This window comes from Panthera leo, chromosome D1, assembly GCF_018350215.1.
Source record: "Panthera leo isolate Ple1 chromosome D1, P.leo_Ple1_pat1.1, whole genome shotgun sequence".
NCBI lineage: Eukaryota > Metazoa > Chordata > Mammalia > Carnivora > Felidae > Panthera > Panthera leo.
The window spans coordinates 1,212,563-1,236,114 of NC_056688.1; the positions used below are offsets into that span (position 1 = coordinate 1,212,563).

Sequence of the window (23,552 nt, forward strand, 5' to 3'; positions counted from 1 at the left end):
GGGCGCGCGGATTCTCTGGGCCTCCTCCCTCTCCTGTACTCTGCTGCCTTCCCTTGTGTGCTGGAGCCCCTGCTCTACTCACACCTTCTTCCTCCCTCTGCTTTTCGTTCTTCCTTCGTGCTTCTTCCCCCAGAGTACAATTAATTCAAAAGGATCTACTGGGTGTCTATTTTGTATTCAATGCTCTGCAGGATTCGTGCATTAAGACAAGAGCAAAAGAAAGAACACAAGAAGCAAAAACCAAGTAAAGGTGAAGATCCAATGGCAGAGACCATAAACTCCTACACAACTGGGTTTTGCTCTCCAAACCAGGAGATCAGAGAAGAAAGTTCCGGGCAGACGACAGTTTAGAAGGAATGAATTCTCCAAAAGGGAGGGGGGAGCTGTGTCTGAAACCACAGCACTTGTCTGGGGGAGAGGAGGGGGTGGGGAGTTTTCGGTGTGCGATCCAGGCAGGATCGTGTCGTGAGGATGGGAGGAAGAGGAGATCCGAGATCAGAGGTTTCTGGTGGTGGACACGGGGAAGCCCCCTGAGCTCTTTCACGGTTAGTCCCTGCTTGTTTGTCGGACCTTCTCTGCAGGAGGCCACGGGGATTCGGCTCACTTTCCTTTCCTCGTTCAAGTCACAGCTGACCACCCCGGCTCTTCGGTGCCCTTCCTTCCTCGAGCCTGCATATGGACATGGTCGCGAGTCCCCAGGCCACCGCTGCCAGCTGCACGGATCATAAGCCCTTTCTATGGCCAGAGTTTCAGGGCTAATCATGATGAAGAAATTGACAAAAGATAAAATAGCTATGATGAGGAAGTTAAAAGAAATCTGAAATAAAGTCATTACAGTTTTTTATCTAATGTTTATTTACTTTGAGAGAGAGAGGGAGGGAGAGAGGGAGGGAGCGAGAGAGAGGGAGACGGGGAGAGAGAGAATCCCAAGCAGACTCCGAGCTGTCAGCACAGGGCACAATGTGGGGCCAGAGCCCACAACCATGAGATCATGACCTGAGCCAAAACCCGGAGTCAGATGCCTCACCGACTGAGCCACCGTGCACCCCACAAAGTTCTGACAGTCTTGACCCCTGCTCAGTAGTTCCTGTCTCCCACCGGGGAGATGGAGGAATAGGCCTTAGCTTTCATCCACTCCACAGAAGTTTGAGACTGAAGGCACACACATACACACAAGGCCCCGCCAGAAGTAAGCGCTGTGCTGAGGAAACAGCAGTGTGATGTGGAACTGGGTGGTTCCTTCAGGACAGGTACTCAGGGGAGTTTTCTCTAAGAAGGTAACTGTCAAGCTGAGTCCTTAAAAGGAGGCCTGTGAAAAAACCAAGGGAAGTACATTTCAACCAAGCCTGGGGTGTTGGGAGAGCAGAGAGGAAGCCACTGTGGCCAGAGCTTGGTGAGTAAGGGCAGAGAAGCACAAGATGAGGGTTGGGGTTATTCAGGCGAGAAGTGTGGATTTTAACTTACATATGATGGAGAGCCATTCGAGAATTGGCAAAGTGATATGTTATGATTTATATTTTTAAAACAGACTACGCCAGGGGCTCCCGGGTGGCTCAGTCGGTTAATTGCCCACTTCAGCACAGGTCATGATCTCACCGGCCAGGAGTTCGAGTCCCGTGTCAGGCTCTGGGCTGACAGCTGAGGGCCTGGAGCCTGCTTCAGATTCTGTGTCTCCCTCTCTCTCTGCCCCTCCCTGGCTCTCTTTCTTGCAAAAATAAATAAACATTTTTAAAAATTTAAAAAATACAAAAATAAAAAAGACTACACCAGCTTTCTAAAGGAACAAGAGTAGAAACGGGGAATCTTGTCCGAGGCCTACTGCGTGGCGTCTCCAACCACCATAGAAGTGGCGGCAACGGAAGCCGCAGATGGGTTTGGGATGTGGACTGGGTGTGGAGTCGGTTGCACGTGGCAGGTGACAGAAAGAGAGATTAAGGCTGACCCCTCGGTTTGTGGCTTGAGCACCTGGGTGGGCGATAGCTCCACGTCCCATTCCCTGGAATGGCCACACGCATTCTCAGAACTTGGCCTCAACGTCCCTCTGTCGTCTCTAAGTCCCGCAAGACAGCCTCTCTCCAGAACGCGGGCAGAGCGAGCCACGGTAGAACCAAGTTTCGATGATCGTGTGTTGGTGTCTCCGTGGTCAGCGGTGCTCTGTCTGGGCAGCGCTGGGCGTTACCGAAGTCCACTGTCACCCAGGAGAGGTGCACGTGGGGTATCACTTGCAGTGACAGCAGACGGGAAGTAAGAACTATAGCTGAAGAGACGAAACTGGTTGTTGGAGGATCATTGCAATGCTGGGGAAATAGAACAGAAAGATTCCAACAAAAGCCCCCTCTGTAACAACACAGAAGAGAAAGAGAACATGGTTTCAATGCTGGGTAGGCATGATCAGCGATAGCATGGGTGTAAGCTACAAGTGACTACAGAGTCTGGAGAGATTTTCACGTAAATTTATACAGAAAGTAGGGGAGAGGCAGGAGAGACGAGAGGATAGACCCTGTGATGGTCTCATCATACCCGAGGGAGACTGTGAGCTGACTCAGTAAGTGTTTACACTTTCAGGGGTCAGGAGGCCCAAGACTTTGCTTTGTGAGATCACAAGCTCAGGCCACTTTTACCAGGTCTGCTGTGTCTTCAAGGTGACATCCTGAAGAAGGGACGGTAGGGAGGCAGTGGCCTCCATCGTCAAAGAAAACTCATCACTGTACCTTTTCAAGTGGCCACGTAATTTTTCCCAAGACCTTTCATGTAGCCCACCCCAAATAAATAATACATGATATATGAGAATTTCATCACGTAATAAAAGCAAGGTAATACATTATAGGCATTTGTGATTTCTCCCAGGCCTTCCCCCCAGTCCTAACTAACTCCTAAGTCCCCTTCCAGGAGAGGGGGGAGTGTGCCAGCCCCATCCTGAACCTTTCTTTAAGCAGAAGCAGTGGCCCAGGAGAGCGGGGCTGAGCCAAAGAAGCAAGAACGGATACCAAGATGATGCAAAGGGCTATAATTTATTGGTCGGAAGAAGCAAAAGAAAAGCAAAACGAAGAAACACAGGGATGACATTTAGAGGGAGTTTTCGGTGACGCTTTTGAGACCGGGGCTTTGAGTCACCTGTGGGCTGAAGACTCCCAGAGAGATGGATGGGGCCAAGTGGATGAAGCGCTATTACGTTACATGTGGAATTACACTCAGTATTCTTCAAGTTAGGCAAAGATTCGGATGACGTTCAAACGGCCTGTGATTACTGAACTAATTTCTTACACGGAACGGGAAGCCCTTCAGGGACTGGGTTGGGTCACCCCTTATCCGAGACTCAGGGGAGTATTAACCTCAAAGGTGATGTGAAGTCAGTAGAAATCATCCACAAGTTCTTTGAGGGGCACCTACTGTCATGACATCATGGAGGAAGGAACAGAATGGTATAAGCTGTGGCCAAACTCTTGAGGCTCTTATATTTGGATAAATGAAAGTTTTCCATAGGACACATAAGTAATAATATACCACCAAAAGGGATGTCATAAGACTATGAGGCCTGCTGAGTTGGTAGGAGGGTTTGTCTGTGGTTTGCTGGGTATGAATAGCTCTTTTTCCTGTTCTATTTTTTAAGTTTGCCTCTCCCAAACTGTAATAATTTTCTTAAACTTGAAGATTCTACAATTCCACCATATATACCAAACAAAAAACACCATTCTTAGGAAAAAAAAAAGCAAGGGGAAAAAGCACTCAGGGGTGATAGTTCTCCAGGTAATCTTTTTTTTTTTTTCCTTTCCACTTTTGTTAATTTTCCCATTTTTCTAAAGTTAAAATTTTTACATATAACGTAATACTTTTAAGCCTTAATTTTAGAACTGTAAGTGTAATAATGATAAAAAATGTGTTGGGCACCCGGTTGGGCACTAGATGAAAGATAAGCATGATTTAATCTTCTCTTGAGTTTAGACCCGAGGAAGAAAACAATAAAACAAAATTCTATGATGGAGAGCGAATCCAAAACTTATTCAAATTCTTTCCCCCAGATATATTAAGGAGACTCTTTCCAAAGGTCCGGTCTTTGTGCAGACATCGCTGCCATTTGCCTGATCATATGACTCGTATCTTGGTGAGGTTAACCTCGGAAAGAAGATCGTCCTGGGACTTCAGTATTTGTTTCTGATCTCAGCCCTGCAGCTGACTTACCGTGTATGAGGTCAAGCTATCTAACCAGTTTTACTCTTGACTTCTCCATCGTAAAAACAAGGGATTTACATGCGCTGCTGGTGGTAATGTAAAATGCTGCAGATGGCGTGGAAAACAGATTGGCAGTTCCCCAGAGTCCAATACAGGATTATCCTATTACCCAACAATTTTACTCCCAGGTATATACTCAAAGGAATGAAAAATGGACTCAGATATCGTAAATCCAATATTTACAGCATTTTTCACAATATTGACAAAGGGAAACGAGCATCCATCAGCAAAGGAACAGATAAACCGAATGTGGTAAACGCATGGAAAATGTTCGACACTCAGTTCCCTACACCAACAAGCAATGCTCAGGCACCAGCTGTATGCGCTACAGTTTAATTCACCTCTGACACTACCGACCTGGAGAGAGCTTCAGATGGCACAGGTGAAGGGTTCAATTCCCCCACCCCCAATACACACACTTCGGTGGCCAGCTGCCCGTCACCCCGGTTGTTAGTCGTGCTTCTGACCGACTGGCTATAAATCAGAGGTTCCAAGGGCCTGTCCTTGGGTTCGATTTACTGGAGTGGTTCACTGAACTCAGGAAACCCCTTTAGTCACTGGAATACTGGCTTACTATAAAAGGACAGAACTCAGGAACCACCAGACAGGCTTACTATAAAAGGACAGAGCAAGGAATGGGGATAGGGCACGGGGCTTCGCCTGCTCCAGGGAGCCACTGGCCCCCAGATCTCCACAGTGTTTACCAACCGGGATGCTCTCTGAACCCTGTCCTTTCTGGGTATTAATGGAGGCTTCATTACATAGGTACGGTGATGCAATCATCACCTGTGGGCCGTGTTTTTACCTACAGCCCCTCTCCCCTCCCTGGAGGTCAGGGGCTGGGACTGCAGTCCCCCGTTCTGTGAGTCACCTGGCTGGTGCCCCTGGCAACGAGTTATCTTGCGCTAGTGACTGAGGGACTTTCCAAAAACCACCTCGTTAACATAACAAAAGACACCTTGAACTTTCTCAGACTTCGGAAGTTCCACGAGTTTTATTTAGATGCTGTCCTGCTGGAAAGGGAAACGAGGACCAGTATGCACGGGGTGCCTGGCTGGCTCAGTCTGTAGAGCGTGCGCTCTTGATTTTGGGTTGGGCGTGGAGCCTACTTCAAAAAACAATCCCACTATACACCATACCATGGAATATTCTTCAGCCGCAAAAGGGAACAAAGTTCTGAAACATGGATGGGCTCTGGAAACATGCTAAGTGAAATATGCCAGATGTAGAAGACAAATATTATGTGATTCCAGTTAGTGATTTAGAAATATCTAAACTATCTTTGAACTCATGTTCTAGAACACCATGGCCGAAGGGCTCATGAAAGAAGAGCAAGCCTATGTGGGCCATGAAGGATGTGTTGTAACTAGTCCCCTAGACTCCGCGAGGACAGTGGAGCCCAAATATGGCAAGTGGGAGACTGCGGGTCAAGTCCAGCGGGGAGAGGTGTTTTGTTTGGCTTTTGCAGTTTACCAACATAGCACTTAAGATTTTAAATAATTTGTTGCTAAAATGTAAAACCCAGGGGTATCGCGATAAAAAATTCTCATGTCTAATTCCTCTTGAAATATTGAAAGATGTAGTCCCAACTAGCTAGAGACAGTGCTCGCCCCAAACATCCCTCCCTCTTTACTTACTCCCAGCTGGCCTCACTGATGTTGCTACCTGACTTGCCTGTCCTGTGGCATTTGAATTTGGGGCCCCTCGCATCAACCAATGATCGGGTGAATTGTTTCTGAGAGCCCTACACTTGGGTTGTCAATGCTTTAAAAGCAAAGTGCCAGAGAAGTTTTTCTTAATTTAGTTCCTTTCACCTCATCTACCACACGGAAGGGACTGTTCTGGGCTACCACACAGGGTTTCAGTTTTCTGTAACTGACACAAATATATGTGAATAATTTTGTGAGCACAGAGTTCTAAAGAATGCTTAAAATAAAGAGATTTTTCATGCATGAAGTCTCTGAAGTTTGATCACTGCTTCCTTGAATATTCAAACATTTTATAACAACGTTTAAAAGCCTCTACTTTTACTAGGTTTATTTTCTATTTCAAAAGGAGTCATAAGTATCACATGAAAGTTGAAAGACAATTTAAACAATACACAGAAGTCTGTAAGAAAAAAAGTCCTTCCTGTTTGACCTCCCTAGGGGTAACCACAGGTGTTAGGTTTTTTCTCTCCAGACCTCTGTTTTTGTTTGTATGTGTGTTTTTGCACATACAGTTATGCAGAGATTTGTACGTGCAATTATATGAACATGGAAACATACAACAGGTTTTTTTCCACAAAAAAGAATTACACTGTAGTTATTGTTTCACAACTTGCTTTTTTAATTGGACAATATATTGTGATCATGTTTCCACAGCTACACAAAGAGATATGCTTCCTCCTTTGCGAGGACAGCGTGGCATCAGTGCATGGGTATAGTTTATTTAAAATTAATTATTTTGACAGATATTTAGGTTATCTCTGATTTCTCCTAATTTTAATTTACGGCACTGCGCGCATCCCTCAGCCAATATCCTGGCGACACGGAAAAAGTGATTTTGAGGAGTGTATTCTTAGCACGGAGATTATTCAGTCAGAGCATGTGTGTTTTAAAAATTCTGATCAGCATTGTGAAATGTACTTTCAAATTTATATTCCCACTCTTGCTGACACTGAACATTACCTCTTTGTCTTTTGCCAACGTGATAGGCAAGTGATGGAGTCTCATTTTGTTCAATTTGCATTTCTCTTTTTATTAACTGAGACAGCACACCTTTGGTTATTTTATTAGGCATTTGTATTTCCTCTTCTGGGAACGACGTGTTTACATCCTTAGTTGCTTAACTCTTATTTATGTACATGAAAATATATCTATAGATCTATAAACTAAGAGATGTTGCAAAACCCAGCTCCTGGCTTGGTGAGAATGTTTGCTCTTGTTCCTGGCCAGTGTATCAGCTTCCTCTTGTCGTGGCTTGTAGATGTCTGAATCAACGGTAAGATAAGTAACTTCTGTTCTTCTCCCAGAACAACTAGCTTGGTGTGGTGTGTAATTTAAAAAGAAAGAAATGACAAAGGTCTCTCACTGGCCTTTAGAAGATCGCAATCGAATGCCATGAAATGCACATGGGAGCAAGTACAACAAAAATAATAAAAATCAATTGCCTTTGATCAGTGCTTTGCAGTTTGTGTTCTTTTGATAAATAAGGTGTAAATAAATAATGAAAAAATTAGGTAAAAAAGATAAGCACCGTAACATAACAGGGCTTTAGGGGAAAGAGAAATAAATTGGTGCTGTGGGGAGTGGTATTGTGGAACAGGAGAGAATTCTGAGGACAATGGAGAGATGGAAGATAGGATGAGAAGGATTTTTGTGGGTAGAAGAGACAGAACAAGAGGGTGAGGGTCTATCTGGGAAAGAAAGATCATTGCCCTCTGAATTGAGCATCGCATTTGGAATGTCTGGGAAGTGGCCACAGCAGTGAAGAATCCTCTACCAACTTTTCTTCCTTTGAGCACCATGCTACCGTTAACTCAATCTTGAGGTTATATTATACTTTTTTTAAAAAATTGGGTTAGCAATACTTATGTTGGTCAAAATAGACCTTAAAACAAAGACTGTAACAAGAAACAAAGAAAGTCACTACATGATGATAAAGGGGACAATCCAACAAGAGGATGTAGCAATAGTAAATACGTATGCACCCAACATGAAAGCATCTAAATACATAAAGCAAATATTAACAGACATAAAGGAAGAAATTGACAGTAATACAGTAATAGTAGGATCCTTTCATGCCCCGCTTACATCAATAGATACATCATCCAGACAGAAAATCAGTGTGGAAATAGTGGCTTTGAATGACACACTGGGCCAGATGGACCTAACAGATATATCCAGAACATGCCCATCCCCAAACAACAGAATACACATTTTTTTTCAAGTGCACATGGGACATTCTCCAGAAGAGATTGCATTTTAGGCTACAAAAGAAGTCTCAATAATTCAAAAAGACTGAAGTCATACCATGCACCTTTTCTGACCACAACGCTATGAAATTTGAAGTCAACCACAAGAAAAACTCTGGAAATACACAAATACAGGCAGAGCAAACAGCATGCTACTAAGAATGAATGGGTCAACCAAGAAATCAAAGAAGAAATTAAAAAATACACGTAAACAAATGAAAATGAAAATATAACAGTCCAAAATCTCTGAAATGCAGCAAGAGTGGTTCCAGGAGGGAAGTTTATAATAATGCAGGCCTGCTCAAGAAATAAGAAAAGTCTCAAATAAACACCATAACCTTACACCTAAAGGAACTAGAAAGAGAGGACCAAACAAAGCTCCAAGCCAGTGGAAGAAAAGAAGACAGAACAATGGGGAGAGTGTCTGTCTGGGAAAGAAAGATCACTCCCCTTTGAATTGAGCATGGCATTTGGAACATTTGGAAGTGACTGTGGAGGGAAGGATGCCCTATTAACTTTCTCCCTTTTGAGCACCATACTCCAGTTAACTCAATTGCAAGTTATTTCATGATTTTTTATCAGCCACATCTCATATGACTGGTTTATATTGAGTTTGAGGTGAACAGAAATCTTCTGGTGTTTGCACATGGACCTTGTCTGTGACCACAGGAGGAAGATGCCACGTCTGAACCATCCTGTCCCTGACACAGTCACACGGTCACAGCAACATCCGTGAACTCACTGATTCCTCCGTTCACCTGTTACAACGTTCCAAAGACAGGTATCCCCGCCCACTCTGCATTAGGACTCTGTGCCCGGTCCTGGGGACACGAAGATGAGAACGTCACGTTCCCTTCCTTGTGGAACACGAGGACCCCCACAGGCTGGGGGAAGGGAAGGCTTAGCTGCTCAGCTAGCTGCGACACTCCAGTCTCCAGGTGTCAGAGATAACACGTCGGAATCCGAGTTGCCTGAGGGCCTCCGGGTCTTGTGCACTCTCGTTACCGAGCGCTGGCCTCGCTGGGTGCCTGGAGCTCAGGGACTGGTGACGTGAGCTCCTGAGGAGGTGGTGACCCACGGTCTCATTCAGGGTGGCCTTGGTCTTAATTTATACTGTATTTTGTATTCTATCTGTTCACATGTGAGTAGGCTTCAGTGGAAGAAGGAAGTTGTACTGAGGCTTAAAATATTATTTCTTATTAACCAGATGGCTTAGGTGACCCTCTAGCATATCAGAAAGGTGCTATGGCTGTAAGGACAGTGGCATTATAATCTAACATAGTTAGATACAGGTTACTTCTTTGAAGGTACTTATGTTCAGACTGTCTGGTTTTGAATTGTCTTGTTGCTTGTTGTAAGCCATAAGTTTAACAATAATAAAGTATCTAATTTTCAACTCCCTGGGTTTCTGTATTAACAAAACAATTTGTATTTTCCCCATATCAAATAAATCAGATACTGTATTTATAAAACACCAATGAAAAAGCCTGACTTCAGGGTTAAGACAGGCACAGTGAATGACACTGCCGTTAAGTGTTAGAAGACCGGACTTCTGGCCTCATTTCTGCCACTTCTAATTGTGGAGCCCAAGCCACAGACGTATAGCTCTAGTTTCCTCTTCGGTGAAATGAGAATAAGGAGTACTGATAAATATGTGTGTGTGTACACATACATACACACACACGTTTTGGAAACAGCTTATTTTTTTTAAGTTTAGTTATTTATTTTGAGAGGGGAGGGGAAGGGCAGACAGGGAGGGAGAGAGAGAATACCAAGCAGGCTCTGCACTGTCAGCGCGAGGTCTGACGTGGGGCTCAGACTCACGAACTGTGAGATCATCACCTGAGCCAAAATCAAGAGTCGGACACTTAATCGACTGAGCCGTGCAGGCGCCCCAGGAGGACTTATTTGACAAAGGAGTGTCTTATGTCCCATCCAACAGCAACGTGGAACCGTACCCATGAATTCAGGGGACACGAGCGTGTGCTGACTCCAGAGATGTGAGGCTGGGCATCTGCCCGGCTAAACATACTCACTGTGGCGTCCAAAGCCCGATTCTCCATCCGTCCTTGCCTCATCTGCAATCATCAGGGAAGCCCCTTAGTTTCTCAGAACTTCCATTTCTTCAGCTGGGATACGAGAATAATAAGAGCACCTCTGTCAAAGTGATGTTAGAAAGAAGACATGAGACAATTCATAGAAAACCCCTACTGTTGCATCTGGCTCAGCAAGTGGTCAGTGTTACTTCTGTCTTCGTCTAAAACACTTAGGTCTAGCTTCCCTATGCTTCCTAGGAGCATGGTTTCATACGGTTTCTCCAGGAAGGCTCAAGCCTCTATGATTATGCAAAAATGTTACTGATTTATAAATATTGTCACTGACAGGCACTGGATAGCAGTAATAATTTTAATAATTTGGTCAGAGTTATAATTTGAATGAAATCAACACAATATAGCTCTTATGAGCGGCAGGCGGTTCTAAGAACGTTACGTATATTAACTAACTCAGTCCCCAACAAGGAGGGGTACTATTATTATCATCCCCTTTTTATACACGAGGAAGTCCAAGGGACAGGCCACACAGCTAAGTGGCAAAGGGTATTTAAAGCCAGGACGTTTGCGTCCAGAACTCATGCTCTTAACTACTTGGTTTGACTGATTATTTTATTTTTAAAATTATTATTATTTTTTTTAATGTTTATTTATTTTTGAGAGAAAGAGAAAGAGTGCACACGTGAATCGGGGAGGGGCAGAGAGAGAGGGAGGACAGAAGATCTGAAGCGGGCTCTGTGCTGACAGCAGTGAGCCTGACATGAGGCTCAAATTCACTAACCGTGACTTGGTGACCTGAGCTGAAGTTGGGTGCTCGACTGACTGAGCCACGCAGGCGCCCCTACTTTGCTGACTGTTTTATAAAAACTGTGTACACTCCTGAGCACGTATTTCCTTTAAACATCAGAAAGTTTTAAGAAGTCTGGGAAACCCTAGAATTAATGATGAAATATGAGAGGAAAGACCAGGTAGACTAAAACATTAAGATTTTCCATGATAATAAAGAGAGAGAACACTAAATAAAGGGAACCTTTTTGAAATGAAATCAGTGAAACTCTGTGCAAATGGTCAAGTAGAATTACCAGTGTCACTGGCAATACAACATCCTAGACACCTCAGTTGACTTTCACAGTGAAAACGCATACAAATGTTGGATAAAGGATAAAGGGACATTTAGAAAACTAGACTTCAACAAATTGATGAAGTTAGGAATCTTCAAAGGCTAAACGGGAAGTGAGAAAAGCAAAAATACAAACAGGCCAAAGAGCTGGCTTTCTCCATGAGGACCTTTGCTAAACCAACCTCTGGTTTTCAAGTGACAGGGTTCAGGACACACTACCCTGAAAGATGAGGGACAGCGTTAGAAGAGGGCAGAAGCGGGCGGTCTCTCTGGCCTCCCCTGACCCTTCTCCCTGATGCAGGTCATGAGACCCTCCAGTGAGAGGGGTCCTCCCGATACGAGGAGAGAAGGAGCAGCCTCACCTCCAGGGTGAGGGAGAAGAATCCCAACAGGCAGGCCTGGCTAGGCCTCCTCCAGCTCACCCCCTCATCTCCTTTGTCCTAACCCACTTATCCACCCTGTCCCCTCGCCATCAAACCTGGTGTAAAAACGCTGGTCATTTCCCTATGAAAGTTCTCAGGTCACGTAAAACTTCTATTAAATGAATTTGTATTATTTGCTCCTATTAATCTGTCCTTGTCGGTTTACTTTCCGGATCCAACCAGGGACCCTGAGAGGGGTGGAAAACTTTTTTCCTCCCCTGCAGGAGCCCTTGAAGGACACAGGGGCCAGGGCCTGGGAGAGCAAAGAGCAAAGGCCTGGAGATTCCAGTGTCCTCTTAGTTTTCTTCCTCTCTCTTTCCTTCTGGAAGCCGGTCACATACCAGTCATCATTCCTGGCCCTCCTCCTTCAGCCATGCCTCTTCCTCAGTGGGTAGGAAGTGTAGTCGCAGGAGTCTCCTGGCGGCCTGGGGCCTCCCTCCCTCTAGCTGGCTCTGCAGCCTCAACTCTCCCAGCTGCCTTTACCAGGCACTGTGCCTGGGGGGAAATGGTGAGTCAGAAGTTTCTACTAGGGACGAGTGACAAGCAGATGCGAGTAGAGACAGATTCTTTTCTGTCTTCCCACGGAAGAGAAAGGTGAGCCTCCCATGCGCTCACCATCCATTGTAGGAGCGTTAGCGCTCTGGCATTTACCTCCCAATTTAAACTTTCATTTGTTGTTTCATCCAATAAATATTTATGAAGGGCCCAGTCTGTGACAATTGGTTAAGTGCTGGGGACATACGAAGGGAGGTGAGACGTATTCCCTGCCCTTCCAGAGCTTGAGTGGAACTCTCAGGAGTGGGCTGTTTCAAACTCCAGCTTGCAAACAAAGCGCGTGAAGCTTGGAGAGGCCAAGGGAAGAGTGGTCACAGGATTAAGGCTGCACCTGTCCCTTCTCTGGCCCTCGCTCCTTCTACCACACCCGCCGCTCACTGAGGATCTGTGCTAGCGAAGGCTTTTGGGTGGAAAATGACAGAAAAAGAAATCGAACTACCTTAAACTAAAACAGGAATTTGGGAATTAGGAATGAAACCAAGCCCTAGGAAGGGGAAGGGAGGGTGCGGGCTCCAGGGGAGACCTGGCCCCAGGGAATCCTACGGACAGTGTTGAGAGTCTCTCCCTTGCTCTTGTATCTTTTGCATCCCCATAGTTTGGACTGACCTGTTACCTACTATGTCAGACAGATTCTCTCCAGGCATGTGGGGGGGGGGGGGCGGCTTACCGGCAGTCTGTCCTGCATCCTAATGACGCACGACAAAGGAAAAAAGGCTACTTCCCTGCTGCCTACAGTTAGAACAATTCTGGGGAAAGTGGATATATTCTATGTGTACCATAAGCACACCTCTGGAGCCACCCTTGACACCAGAGGGGTGAGGAGTTCTGATCGGCTCTACCTGTGTCCCCCTACTTCTGTAGCCAAGGATGACAATGCTTATAATGGAAAGAAGGGCTGGTGGCCCCAATGCGGCCGCAGCATGCTGAGAACAGTGCCAACACTCAGTAGGTACCTGATGACATCAGCCAAAAAAGAAGAAGCAATCCCAGTAAGGGTCTGGCACAGCACCTTTACGTCAATACTAATGGTACCATCTTCTAATATTCAAATGCTGTATTGATGAGCTTTGTTCTACTAAATAGCCTCTAAAAAATTAATTAGGAAGCCTGTCCTGCTTTATTCTTGTCTAAATAACATTCGATATATATGTTCCTTGATGTTTAAAAAAAAAAATTCACCCATAAAAACATTGGGAACTAGGTTTTGGAAAAGGATGCTGATACTTATTTAAAATTCTTTCCTGGCCAGGGGGGGCGCCTGGCTGGCTCAATCGGTGAAGCATGCGACTCTTAATCTTGGGGTTGTGACTTCAAGCCCCACGTTGGGTGTAGAGATTACTTAAAAATAAATAAAAATTAAAAACAATAGAATAAAATAAAAATTCTTTCCTGGGTATTGAGTGTATTTAAATTTGTATAATTAGTAACATATGATAGATATTCAAACTACGTTAGTTTCCTCTCCAACTGGAAAACAGAGGAGATTGTAATGCTAAAGATGACTGAGAAAGGGTATAACTTTAAGGTGACTTAAGAATTTTAAGAAGATTAATATGAGAGCAGTGCTGAAAAAGAAAAGTATCAGAGAACGTTTTGGGACCGTGCTTCTCAAACAACTGGTGATGAAGAACCAACTGCTTTTCTCTTTTAAAAACTGAATGCTGATCACTTGTAAGACACTATTATGAGGAGCAGGAAAATAAAATTTGAGTAACTGGTATACAAAACGCAGCCCGATGCCCTACTTTTAGATTCAATAAAATCACTCTCTCACATTACTGTAAATGTTTCTAAAGAGTATCTCCGTTTCCTCCTTGCCTTGGGTTGGACTGGGAATCACCTTTTCAGGGAGGGGAACTAGCAGCAAGGTTGTGCAATGACGCCCGTGTCGGCACCGTCAAAGACCACCAGGCACGCGCCTGCTCCTGAGCAAGCAGGGTTATTGCTCAGTGTATCCAGGGAGACAGTGCACCCTGCAACACGTTAGCAGGAAGTGACTGAAAAGGACTTTTTGGGGAGGATTTCGGCTTCTGTTAGGTCATACTGAGACATGGATGGATGCTGTCCTCAAGCAGGGGCAATTCTATGAGTGGGAACAGGACGAGGACAGGGATAAACAGAATCTAAAGCTTTCACTGGCCCAGAGACAACGGCCAGTCATTTCCGCTAGGATGGAAAACATTTTGGTTATTTTTGTGGCTTGGACATGTTCCTGTTTTTGTCTGTGTTCAGACAAGCTCACGGAGCCGCCCAGTCTCAGGATGTTCTGCGAAACTGTTTGTGCACTCACTAGCGGTGAGGGCCAGGCCAGCTCCCAGAGGCAGGGTGACTTTCTCTTTCCCACGGCTGTGAGGGGACACGTGGGCTGTAAAAGGTTAAAAACATTTGAAGGTAAAGGAACCGGATGTGGGGAGTCGCTCACATGCAGGGTTTGTGCCCCCGCAGGCCTGGGCTGGAACTCAAGAGTATGCATTTCTAACCAGTCACCAGGCCCAGGCGTTGCTGATGATGCCAGGGCCAGGCCATACTCGGAAAACCGGTGAGGTTGGTGAAGGTTATCAAAGGTGGGGATGTTTACAGGAAGGAAAGACCTATTGTAGTTAGCCGTGTTCCCAGGATAAAGTCTAGAGCTTTCTGGAAATACTCTGGTGTGGTTCTGACCCTGGGCTGCACTGTGCCTGTTCCTGGTTTAAATGACCACTCTCTGAGGGGCATGTTCACAAAGGAAGATTCTGTCCAAAGTAATGGGTGCAGATGGCTGACAAATAAGTTTGTCATTAACGTGAAAATAAGTTATGTGTTTATGGTTCACATTCCAGGAAGTTCCCAGTTACAAAGAAGCAGATCCATTTTAGGAAAATGGGTTTGAAAACCAGCAATTCAACTGGATTATCTGCAAACTGACTTATTCACAAGTAGATGTTGAACTAAATGCAAAGTAACTCTCACAATCCCCTTTTCACCTATTTTATTCTGTCGCCTTAAGACAGAATTCCTTTTGTAAGGAAGATGTAATTGCTTACCCTTTTGAAACATATACATGTCTGTACCCAAAAAATTGAGTTTCTGCCTGACTTTGTTTATTCTTTCCTGAGACATCTGGTGAAGAGAGGAAGTGGTAAATAGGGTGGAAACGGCGGGATCTCTAATTGTTCTGAAAAAAGGTTTTGACTTTCCTCTACATTTGGCTGCAGAGGGGATAAAAGAAACCAAGTGTGACCTATTATGTGCTGGCTACTTTATTACGTTGACTGGGTTACAGAAGAACTTTGACCAAGTCCTTGTCCTCAAGGAGGCTCCAGTCCATTGGAGGGACACAGCCACAATCAGCTAGAGAGAATAAAGTGTCACGGGTGTTGTGACAGACATTTGGATAAGGACGTTGAGACTGGCAACCACAGATACTAAGTGAGGAGGGAAGATGGGAGAGGACAGGGGAGAGCGGAGGCAAAGTTCACAGCAGAGCTGACCTTGGGGTTGAGCCTTGAAGTGGAGGAAGGACTGAAGGAGGGCGAATCCCGGAGGGAGGCGGCGGGGTCAGCCTGTCCAGAGGAAGGGGGCGGAGAATACTAGACCTGTCCCCAGCGAGCCGGCGCTAACCCTCTCGGGGCCGGGGCAGGGGCACAGGTACCGCGGCCTGGCTGGTGGCCCTGCGGTGACCCCGAGGTCCTCGCACACGCGTGAGCAATGCCGTCCGTGTCCCACCGGCACCCCTGGAGAGTAAGACGGAAGAGGGGACTCCCTTCCGTCCCGCAAGGGTCTCCTTCCCGAGATAAAGCGCATCAAGACGAGACGGGAGAGAAGGCACCTACCGGCCGGCCCGGTCACCGGTGAGCGGTGCGGGGTCGGGGCCCGCGGCAGGTGGAAGGGCGGGGAAAACCGGTGCGGAAGGGCCACCCCCGAGAGACCCGCAGATACAAGCCTGAGCCCCGAGCCGGGATCCGCTGCAGGTTTGCAGCTAAGACCGGAGACCTGGGGACGCGAGAATCATGACCTCTCTTCGTGGCCCTCCCCCGTGGGGCAGCGTCACGTGGCCTCCAAGCTGCCGGCACCTCGGGCGGAAGAGGGCCAGCGTCCGCCGCCCCAGCAGCTCGCACCCCCTCCAGTCACGCCCTGGGGCCGCTCGGGCCCACGTGGCCTCACCTGCCTGTGGTCCTCGTCGGCACCGTGCTGTCGGCTCCGCCGCTTCTGGCAGTTTCCCTGACACATTTAGGACGCTGGAATATTGGCCCAAGCTCTGAAACCCCGGCGCTGAAGGAGCTGGTCCCAGGGGAACCCCTGGCGTTGCGTCTGGAGGCCTGCAGCGTCCTGGGTCCCGCTGGCCCGTGCGCATGCGCACCTCTCCCCGCCCGCCTGCCGCCGTCAGCTCCCGCCCGCCCACGTGTGCGCATGCCCACACGCGTTTCTGACACCGGTTCTCCCCAACGTCCAGCTGCGTGTCCCACGTTTTCACTCAGCCCCACGCTGTGTCCCTGAGGAGGCCTCAGGTCCCACCCGGTCAGGGCTCAGTCCCGGGACTCTGTTCCTCAACCCCCATTTCAGTTGTGGGTCATGAGGGGTGGGTCCCCAGGGTCCTCGCGACTTCTGTCCCCCTTGGCTGGACATCTCGCGATCGCACGCTCGCCCTCGTCAGAGTAAAGCATTTGCTAGGGCAGCTCTCAGAACTCAGGGAAACACGTTTACCCGCTTGTTAAAGGACACGACAAAGGTGCAGATGAACAGCCAGACGAAGAGTCGTGTGGGGTGAGTTCTGGGAGGCCCCAGAACAGGAGCTTCTGGAGTTGGGGTGTCACCCTCCCTGAATGTGGATGTGTTCACCGACATGGGAGCCCTCTGAGCCCCTTGCTTTAGGCATGATCAGTCCATTTTCAGCCCCTCTCCCTTCCTGAGAGAATGGAGGGGGAGGGTGCTGAAATTTCAAGCTCCTAATCCTGGCTTGGTCTTTGTGGTGAAAGGAGACCCCCCCTGGGGTCACCTCATACAAGTAAAAGACACTCCGATCAGCCAGGACATTACCAGCGTATCAATCAGGAGGCCTGTGCCAGGAACTGGGGGGAGGAGACCAACACGTATCTTTTCTGTCACTTCGTGGTGGTGTGGCCTCACACACGGGGTCCCCTGCCTCTGGTCAAGATGGCTTTGGGATTCTTCTGTGCAGTCTGTGGGCGGGGATCCTGGCTCCGCTTCGTGGATCGCAGGGACGGCAGTCACTGGTGCTGGAGTCAACTTACTTTTGTGTAGATGTTAAGAGTTTACTTTGCACTTCCAGCTTCCCAGTGAGGCAAACGTTACGATTTCTACACTGCCAGTGAGAAGCCTACAACCCAGACAGACCAGGTAAGTTTACCCTGTGATTCGGCTCATGCACAGCATCAAACCCACGTCCATCGTGGCAGGCTCACCCCGTGGGTAAGGCCTTGTGGGTGACGGGGGCTGCTGTTAATAACTACCAGGAGAGGAGTGTGGGCAACTGGTTATCTGTCTCTTTTTAAAAGAACGAATTGGAATTTGGGTAATCGTTTTTACTTTCAAAAATTCTCCATCTTACTGATTTGTAACCTTAGTTTTATTATTTCTTTTCTTTAGGAAGGATAAGATTGCCATTGCCTTTCGTGAAGCCAATTTAACTCTCATATGAAAACTTGATGAAAAACAGTACACTAGAAGTAGATTACAGTCCAGTCTCACTGGTGAATGCCGATGCAAAGATCCTAATGTGGACTAGCTCACGGAATTCAATGACTAAAAGAATATACTATATTGTGATAAATTATGGTTAACGTTTAGGAGTGTAAGGAGAAAAATACTACATTAGAAAAAAACTATTAATGTAATTTCATATACTAACAAGCTAAAGAAGGAAATACTTAGGAACATTTCAACAGATGCACAAAAAGCATCTTATTTACTATGTAAGTTAGTAGAAAACTAGAAACAAAAAGAAACTTCCTCAATGGGATAGAAAAGTATTTATCTTTTTACCTGGAAACACTTGAAAAGCATTCCCTTTAAGATCTGAAACAATGCAAGACGCATGCTGTCGTAATGTTCTACATAACACTGGAGGTTCAGGGCAATGTAATAAGACACAAAAGAATACTAAGAAATACAAGGATTGGATGGAAAGAGATGAGATCATCACAGTCATAACTATTGTGATCATTTACACGAAGACTAAAAACCAACAGACTTTTGGAAATAATAAGAAAGGTCAATATTATAAGGCCAATGCCCAAAAATCAGTAGCACCCCTCAATATCAGCCATAATAAAGTCAAGAAGATAGTAGACAATAAAATACCAAAACAACAACAACCAAACCGCAAAATATCAAGGACTTAAGAGACAAAAATTCACAGGATCATTACAGAAGAAAATTTAAAACTCCAGCAAAGGGTATAAAGAAAGAGTTGAATTAATAGTGAGATGAATCGTCTTCAATATTTAAAGGTAACAATTTTTCCCTAATTTAATGCAGTTTCAAGCAAAGTCACGGTCACCTTTGGAGAGATCCTGCCCTGCTCATATTTGGAATGAGTCCTCCACTGAGTGAGTCTTGGTAGAAGGCAGGAACCCCTCTGTGGAAGTGGAAGAAGGGCCAGACACCCCTTCTTGCTCTTTGGAAACTAGCATATGAGTACGTGATCTGAGCTCAGACATGAAATTCTCTTTCTCAGGGTTCTGAATCCTGAGTGATGCAGTGATGCGGGGAGGGTTCAGAGGACTTTTCACTGTGGCAGCTTCCATGTTGGCGTCCCAGCAGGTACTCCCTTCTGTCTGTCTGTCCTGCTGCCGCCTGCTCTTCCTTGGTTTACGCGCAGATTTTGAGCCTGTTTCTCTGGGCTTTTTCCCAAGAGCTCCGGTGAACTCCGATGTCTTCTGCAGTAAATTCATTTCTACATTACATCAGATAGAACCAGATTCTGTTGCTTGTAATCAAGAACCTGGAGCTGGGAACCTTGCCAAAATATTTCTGATCTTCATGTGGAAGAATTCAAGTCTGTGAATAACTAAGACCAGGAGTCGGCAAACTTTTTCTGTAACAGATACTAACCATTTAAGCTTTGGTGGCTGGATGCAGCTACTCAACCCTACTGTCGTGGGGCTCAAAAGGAGCCATTGCAGTATGTAAGCAAATGGGCATGGTTGTGTTCCAATAAAAGTTTAATTACAAATAGTTGGTGGGCAGAGTTTGGCCCAGGGGGTGTAGTTCCCTAATATCTGATTAAGACAGTCATGAAGAGGTACCTGGGTGGCTCAGTTGGTTGAGCATCCAACTTCAACTTAGGTCATGATCTTGCGGTTCATGGGTTCGAACCCCACGTTGGGCTCTGTGCTGACAGGTCAGAGCCTGGAGCCTGCTTTGGATTCTGTGTCTCCCTCTCTCTCTGCCCTCTCCCATTCGTGCTCTGTCTCTCAAAAATGAATAAATTGTTAAAAAATTTTTTTAAATAAAAATAAATTAAAAAAATTAAAAAGTCCTGAGAAAGAAAAGAGGAGACAGACTCACCCTACTAACCAGTCAGACACATCACCCAGCCATAGGAAAAATAATGCAGTAACAGTATGGAAACATACAAACAGCTCACGGAACAGAACAGAACCCAGAAACAGGCCTATGAGAGTTTGGGTTACTTAAACATTTTGTAGGAAAAATTGGTTCACTATATGGAAAAAGATAAATTAGGTCCCTACTTCAGGAAAAATATAAAAATAAGCTCAAAATGTAGGTACAAAGCAGGGCGCCTGGGTGGCTCAGTCAGTTGTGTCTGACTCTTGATTTTAGCTCAGGTCATGATCTCACAGTTTGTGGGACTGAACCCTGTGTTAGCCTCAGCACTGACAGCACAGAGCCTGCTTGGGGTTCTTTCTCCCTCTTTGCCCCTCTCTGGTTCATGCTCCCTCTCTCTCAAAATAAAATAAAATAAAATAAATAAGTACATACATACCTACATACATACACATGTACATAAATAAAAAGCTAAATACAGTAGAATAAAATTGCTAGAAGAAAATATGAAATATCTTCAGGACTTCGGGGTACAGGAGGATTATGATTGCTAGGCCACTATTAAACTATTTTGCGTTCTCAGCGGACACATTAGCAGAGAAAGTGGTTGTTTTATTAGGGCAAGTTAACCTTGAGCTGAAATCCGTGGGGTTAACTCAGGTGAGCACAGCCTTATTGAAAGACCAGAACACAGGAAGTAAACCATTCACTGGGCTGTGGAAAGAAAGGAAGGCCAGGCTGCATAAGGAATGGGTGCTTTTTGTGTGGACAACAATGATGGCCAACCCTGAAGGGACAGTATTTGGAACCAAAAGCAATCCAAGGCTCCGATAATTCTATAAATAATATGGCTTTCAGGCCCAAGAAAGGGACAAGCAAGACAGAAAGTAGATCCTTACCGTTATCTTACTAGAGAGGCAATAACAAAGACTGGAAACACACAGCCATGGCTTCAACCCCAAGTGTCATCACAGAGCAGCTATGAGGGTTCCCTCTTCTATGAAATGGGTGAAATACTACCCTCATTTCAGGGTTGCCGTGATTCCTGGAACGTAAGCAGGTAAAGTGGACAGAGATGGTTACACAGTCTTTGTCATGCCCTCCTGTTGAGAAGTGGGCTTTGTTTTGCCTCACATTGAATCCGGGCTGCCTGGCATGATGCGACAGGGCAGAAGTGATGCTTCTGCATCCTGCTTCTTGGAATCTGTAGGTTTGGGCATCGGCCATGGTGTAAAGAGGCCATTTGGAGAGAGAAAGAGGTACCATCCCTCCAGCCACCTGTGCCAAGGCACCAGACCTGTGAATGAAGCAATCTTGGACATTCGAGCCCAGCCACTTCCTGAGGAGACCCTGATCAAGGCCCCCAGGACCATCGAGTCCATCCACAGATTTATGAGTGAGAATAAATGGTTGTAGTAGTTTCAAGACATTAGGTTTGGGGTTTATTTGCTAGATAGCCATGGACAACCAAGAGGAAAATTAAGCAACTATTAAGCACCAGAGTGCTTGGAATATGGAATATCCCAAATCATTATTCCAAGCTTTCACATGGTGGCAATTTTGCCAGTGAGCCCAGGAAAAGGGGTATCATTCAGGAAAAAGTCTATTTATAGTCATTGCTTTTCTGGACCACTCATTTATGTATCAGTTAATTTCTTCTTTCAACAAATGTTAAATGGGTGCCTACTCTATGCCATATGCTCTTTTAGATACTGAACAAAACAGATAAATTCCCTGTCTGAAAGTAATTAACACGATACCCTGTAGTCTTTGTTGGCGATGTGACAGTTATTTAGATAATCAGAATAATAGGGTTTAGCTAAAAAGGCTATATTTGTCTGACCTGGATGTGTAAGAAATGACGTTCAAAGGAAATTTATCCTAGTAAATTATAATGAATATCTTTCTAACTATTAATACTTAAACTGAATGGAAACCATTTAGCTATTTCAAATTTAAAGTACTCTGTATTCTGCCTATCATTTTCAATTTATATCATCATCTCCTGAAAGATATTTAAAATGAAAATTTTAATTGAGCAAGTTAACTCAAATTAATATTCATTAATGCATTCAACCATTCGACAAATATCTTTAGATGACTTCTATGTGCCAGTGATCATGCTAATCACTAAGTTTCTAATTCTGAACAATTCAGACATAGACACTGTCTTTTCTGCTCAGAACTCCACCGTTCCTACCAATGTCATGGAAGCTTAAAGAAGTATTAGATTGAGCATGGTGTCTGTACTAGAATGATTCCATAGGTTAAGAAGTTGTGGTCTAGGTACTTTGAGGTGGATTCTTCCCTGTGTGTGATCTAGTTACAGGTAAACTGAGGAAGTAGAGTAGGTGTTAAGTTCAAACAGAACTTCAACCCATTATGTAAGGTTGTCAACTTTTCTATAGAGTTGCTTGTTTTTATTCGGGGCTAGGCGAGTTTGCTAATCTGAGAGGCAAGAGAAAGAAGCCTGTCAAATGCATCTGAATAAGCTGAGGTTGTTCTCAAGGTCTCTTCCAGGCAAATGTGTAACCCATACACCTGCATACAGAACGAACTCAACAGTCATCATCATCCAAGTCAGAGACAGCAAGTCCACCATTACTTTGTAATCAGAGACAGTCTCTGGTCCTGGGTTCCAAAGTCTAGAATCCTCAGGAAAATGCCTCAGCGAAAGAGAGCAGGGATAAAACCCTGTGCTGTTCCCTCAACTTGGACCTATCACCCTTTGGTAATCATGACACCGTGTTTCTCCTCACCCACTGACGTTGCCACAGATCACAGCTGTCCCTTAGCTGGAGCTCGGGCCAAAGTGCGGTTCACCGTCCTCTTCCCGCTTGCTGGTATTCAGAGTTACTCTTTCACACACGTAGAAAGATCAGTGAATAAGTGTCCAGGGTCATGTTGCACGACAGCCTTCCATACCTGAAGAAAATATAACATCTGTCCCCAAAGACACAGCCATGGTCACCACAGTTATAGATTCATCTGTCTCCAGAACACTAAAGCACTAACACTGAAAGAGAGGTGTTTGTTGGTTGGGGCATTGATGACTGGGCTGTGGTGGCAAAAAGGTACAAACTAGGACTTACCTTTGCCGATCCTTACGACATTTAATTGCAGCAAGCGCACTTGTGTTAGAATGAAGAAATCTCCAGTGTGAGCGGTAGATGGTTTCATAAGAGGAAGGATGACCCCATGTGGCAGTTTTAAAGCATAACCTCAATTTTTTTTGGCGCTTGGTGTATCAAGGTGGCATGCGTGTCCCCTGTCTTTACTCTGGGCGGGCTTGTGGTTGCTTCGACCAGTGGACTCCAGCACCCGTGACTTCCGAGGCTATCCACCTCCTTGCTTTTGGGAACACCTGCCCTTCGAGCCCTGAACCACAGTGTGTGAAGTCCTGTCACCTTCCCATCTCATGGTGGAGAGATCACGTGTATGCAATAGGGCTGACCATCTCTGCTGAGCCCTGATCTCCAGCCGCCTGCAACAAGGTGCCAGACGTGTGAGTGAAGTCATCTCGGACCCTCACAAACAGCCCATCTGCCCCATGAAACCAAAGAATTACCCTGTGGAGACTCACCCAAATTCCTGATCCACAAGATCATGAAATGTAATAAAGTGACTGTTTAGGGTAGTGTTTTAGTGCAGTGATAGGTTACTGAGACACCCGTTGTGTTAGTTGAGGTCCTCCAAAGAGCAGATGCCAG

General features: G+C 45.6%; 2 long non-coding RNA genes across 3 annotated transcripts; one reads left to right on the forward strand and one right to left on the reverse strand.

The window, feature by feature from the left end:
* Positions 1–1,713: 1,713 nt before the first annotated feature.
* Positions 1,714–16,790, reverse strand: LOC122200554. 2 transcript variants are annotated; one of them, XR_006193853.1, is made up of 3 exons: positions 16,477–16,790; positions 10,222–10,342; positions 1,714–2,337 (listed from the first exon to the last, which is right to left on the reverse strand). It is a non-coding gene; the product is annotated as an uncharacterized LOC122200554 (long non-coding RNA). The 2 variants fall into 2 exon arrangements; XR_006193854.1 differs by having other exon boundaries at positions 10,222–10,314; positions 16,477–16,789.
* A 6-nt stretch (positions 16,791–16,796) lies between these two features.
* On the forward strand, positions 16,797–19,509 carry LOC122200553. Its single transcript, XR_006193852.1, has 2 exons — positions 16,797–17,670; positions 17,920–19,509. It is a non-coding gene; the product is annotated as an uncharacterized LOC122200553 (long non-coding RNA).
* Positions 19,510–23,552: the final 4,043 nt, after the last annotated feature.